Source organism: Fukomys damarensis, unplaced genomic scaffold (assembly GCF_012274545.1).
Source record: "Fukomys damarensis isolate Sample0158 unplaced genomic scaffold, DMR_v1.0_HiC HiC_scaffold_38, whole genome shotgun sequence".
Lineage (NCBI taxonomy): Eukaryota > Metazoa > Chordata > Mammalia > Rodentia > Bathyergidae > Fukomys > Fukomys damarensis.
The window spans coordinates 25,083,865-25,088,622 of NW_022900950.1; positions in this window are offsets into that span (position 1 = coordinate 25,083,865).

Sequence of the window (4,758 nt, forward strand, 5' to 3'; positions counted from 1 at the left end):
CTCCGGGCAGGGCGCGGGCCGGGCCCCCCACTATGGTCCAGGGTCGGGGACGCAGATGGCGAGCCTGATCCGCTCTGGTCGTGGGCCGCGCCTGTGTCTGGGCCCCAGGAACTGAGTCCTAAGGGGCAGTGCTGGAGGCAGGAGGGCAGTGTTTTCACCTGGACGCATCCTCCTTTCCAGACAGGCCAGTCCTCTCACAGCCCGCGGGTACCAGTTTCACCGCTCTCTCCAGAATGCAGCTTGGAGGTTCTTTATTCACTAATGACCACTTAGAGCAGGCACAGAGAGTGTTTTATTACCGCCTCCATCCTTTGAAGCCTCCTTCCTCAAACAAGCGGGCGCATGGTGCAAATCCCTCCTTGGGTCCCCCAGGCAGAGCTTGGAGAGTTCAGGGCCTGCGCTCAGCGGGCTCAGGGGCTCACAGGGTGGCAGCGTTGAAGCTATACAGGGACCCGGCCTTACAGGTTCTGACTCCTGCATCAGACCTGAGGTGTGTCACGTGCTTATTCCACAAAACTGGTTTGTTAGTAAATGTCGCCACCTTAACCATATCCTGTGATGTCGGGTCATATTCCAGCACGAAACCGGATTAATAGGGTCCCTGAAATGCCTTTTTCAGAACATGAGGCTTGAGCTAAGGGCTATTAAATCCCACCTAGTGCAAGGTTCTCAGGGAGGCAAATGCAGTTAAGACAGGTTTTTATGGGGCGAGGGATGGGGGCAGGGTCCCTGGAATGGCTCTGAACCCAGGGGTGGAAAAACGTATTAGACAGACAGGAGCTGCCTTACAGTCCCAGTTCTTCAGTCTTCTCCTTTCCTGCCTTCTGTCATCAGGCTGCTGATGGTGTACCTTCCAGTTCCCTCAAGGAGGGCTCATCTGTTTTCTTAGGAAAATAATTTTTTAAAGCAGATTGTAAACTTCATTGGGAATTATTAATCAGCTTAAGCTTTTCTTTCTTGCATTCCTATAGTAAGAAAGTAGGCACACATAGTAGGTGGTATTCCATTTGCATTAGTGTATTGTTAATAGAACTGAACCAGCATAGCAGACAATCTTGGAAATTGCTTTTGCTTCTCCTACAGCATGCTGTGATTTCACTCTTGCAGCTGGTTCCTTGCAAAAATAGCAAAATGGTATCTGAGCCCTTGCTTTCTGGACCATGGAAGCTGTTCCAGGGGCACCTAGGATAAGAATGTCAGAGCGAAGTAGTGGTAGGGAGGTGTTACCATGCAGGGGCCCAGCTCAATGTGTCAGGTTATTTCTTTTTTTATTCAGATTATCTGTATGAGCCCCAAGGTGTTAGCTTTTATCTTCTTACTTGTTTCTTAACATTTAATCTCATTATTCAATCTTCACTTCTCATCAAGTGGTCATGTTGTTGTGACAGAAATTAAAAGTGGATTGTATGAAATTACGGATTTGATGAGATGTTCACTGGAAAACTGAAAAATTAAACATCTTATGATCCAAAGGTATCTAACATGGTGAGTGGATTGTTCTGAGATTGTGTGCCTGACATGGACAGCATTCCGGAGCAGTTACTACCCTGCCGTCCACTGAGCAGTATCACAGCATTCTGAAAACAAGAAGTTTACAGTCCTGACTGTAATCGGTGAATGAAATTTGCAGGATTAATAGATCTTCTCTGCATCTTAATGGTGTCATCTGAGGCCACACTTTAACAAGCACAAGATGTGTGAAGTGTGGGCTCGGCAATATGCAGAGATGCGAGGGAAGGACGAGCAGGGTCCTTTGAAAATCTCCGAATTCTCTGAGCGGCCTCTCCTGCCTTTGCATGGAGAAGGAGACTGCCTTCCTGCTGCCTGGCATGGGCCCACGCTCTCCTGAAGGACTCAGATCTGATGGCTCAGGCTTTGGGTGTCCAAGCTGACTAGTCACAGGGGCCTGGTTGAGAAGACAGTGTGTACTCCTTAGAAATAAAAACTACATTTGTTAGGTCTGGGGATTTAGCTCAGTGGCACAGCACCTGCCTGGCAAGTGTAAGGCACAGAGTTCAGTTCCTGGTACACTAAAAAATCGCCCCAGAGCTGCATTTGTCTATCCATCCAGTAAAAAGCCAATATTGTATTTTTAGTAGGATGTTCCTCAGTTGGGGTTTGCCTGATGTCTCCCTCGTGATTGGATTATAGTTTGGGGAGGAAGACCACAGAAGAGCCACTTTCTCATTTCCTATCAAAGGCACACGCTGGAACCAACATGGCTTTTCCTTGATGATGTTGACCTTGAACACCTGGTTGAGGTAGTGCCTGTCAGGTTTCTCCATGGCAAGGTTATTGTTCTCCCTTTTCACACTGTGTTCTTTAGAAGATAGTCACTCTGCTTAGCCCACACCTAAGGGGTGAGGAGCGAAGCTCTACCTCTAAGCTGGTGTATCTAGTTTATCATCTGTTACTCTTCTACACACAAGAGTATCCCTTCACCCAATTTAGTCAATCAGTTTTTGTACCAAGGTGGACTCGTGAATATTTATTTTATGCTTTGGATTGTGATACAATATTATCTTCATTATTTTTTGTTCAGATTCTTTCCACTTTGGCCATTGAGAGCTCTTTCATTTGGCTCTTGTTTCCTTTTTGACCCCCTCCTCCTCTCCCTCCCCTCCACACCCTCCCCTTCCCCCTCTTTCCCCCACTCCTTCCTATCTGTCACTACAAGATGCTCTAGGCTCACCTTTGTATTATCAGTCCAAGAATCAGCAGTTTTTCCAGACTCCCTGTATTGGAGCACCCTGTGTTGCTTTTTCACTGTCTTCTCGCTTGAGTATAGACTTCTTGTTGGCAAGGGACTGTGACTGCAATTTCCGGCACAATGTATTCTGGTGTCTCAGCAGGTATTTGTTGAAAGAATGCATTCAAGAAGCATTTGTTGAGTGGGTTAATCACAGACATTAGGAGAAGAATCTGACTGGTGAAAATCTGACTGAGGAAAAGAGTAGTTCCGCCATGTTTTATAATCAGTCAGCTGTCTTCTCAATAGGATGGAAGCTATTTGGAAGCATGGAACATTGTGTGGGCTTTCAAAATGCTTAGGCCAACAGGGAAGTGTGACATACACTGTGAGAGGGAAAGGAGCTACCAAATGTGCTGGTGCCCTACCCCATCCAAGCCAGAGGTTAGAGGCTGCCTCAGTGAAGGACAGAGAATAGCACTGTGGTTTTCTGTGTGGGCCCAGACACCGAGTCATCAACCAGAAGAGGCTGGGTGCTCAGCCACAATGCCACTGCACTGGTTTTCTGCCGGAGGGCACTTGCCTGGTGTGCCCTTGGTGGTAAGGCCACTGGAGCGGCCAGTCCAGTTCCACCCCAGCCTGCTGCTGAGCCTAGAATTAGTGTCACAGAGGGGGTGCACTATACAAGGCTCTTTTCATCAAACTGGCAAACTTGAACTTCTTTGAGAAGAGTCTGGCGTATCATCCAGAGGCATGATCATTCCTAGACAAGTGCTGGATACTGTTTTTGATTTCTTGCTTTCTAAACTGCATTCAATGCATAGATCTTAAACATAGCTTCATTTCTCATGCTCATATCAAAATGCACCAATTGGGTTGGGATTTTGTTCTAATACGTATGGGTTATATATATCTAGATTGGTTTTCTTCTTTTTTTTAATTTTTTTTAGTATGTATAGGGCTTCTTCACTAACATACCAGTAACTTCTTTGGGATTTTTGGGTGGCATTTTTATAACTTTAAATGCACTTCCTGTGATGACTTAGAATAACTCTTGCTTCTGGTTATAGAAGAATATATTTTATAATATAATGCTATCACACAAAATATCATTTCACAATACAAAGAGGAATGAGAGAAAAAAGCCAAATTTTGTTCTGCAGGGGGTCAGTGAGGTGGGAAGTTCAGGGGAAAGCTTTATCACCTGGCTGTGGAGGGGAGTGGCTGGAGTGTCTGGGGCCAGCAGGTGGCTGCTGGGTGAATGTGGTGTGTGGGCAAGTGCAGGGAGACAGCTGTTGGCTGGAGTGGAGAACCTGTGCTAGGGGACAGAGAGATTTGGGGTCAGGCCATGGCATGCCTGTTGGGTACTGAGACTCGCTAGGACATGAGGACCAGGAGCCCTTGGCTGAAACTGAATCTGGAGATTTTAATGAAGTCTGTGCTCACTAAGAGCAAGTGTGCTGTGACTGCTTGTGATGGCTTGAAAGTTCTTTCCAAAACTCACTACTATTATGACGGTGTTAGGAGGTGAGAACTTTCAGAGGTGATTAGTACACGAAGCTCCTTATAAAAGGGTGAGTGGGGTCCACTGTGCTCTCCTCACTCACCCACTCCTGCTCCGTGCAGAGGAAATATTTTTAGCACTCATTCTGGAACCAGAATCGTCAGACCTGCCTGTGACTTGGTGTTGGACCATGAGGACTCTAGAACTGAACCAAGGGATTTGTGTTGATCATCAGTCCTGCAGTCTGTGGTATTCTATGCAAGTGGCACACAATCTGCTAAGATGAGGCCACAGCCATTGTACCTTTGGGCAGTGGAGATAGTTTAGTGTTGTGGAGGCTGTCCTAAGCTGGCTGGGTCCTCCTGGTGTGGCATGATTCATGACCGTTTTGTCACAAAGTGAAACTAGATTGGTGGTGAGTGTCCATTGCATGAGGGGCTCATGAAGAGGCAATCAGTCCTGCTTTCTGTCCACATAGAGTGGGCAGACACATTGCTGCCCTGGAGTTCTCAGAAGCCATTGTGGCTCTGTGCTGACTGGTTCTAGAATCATGAATGAAAGCCAA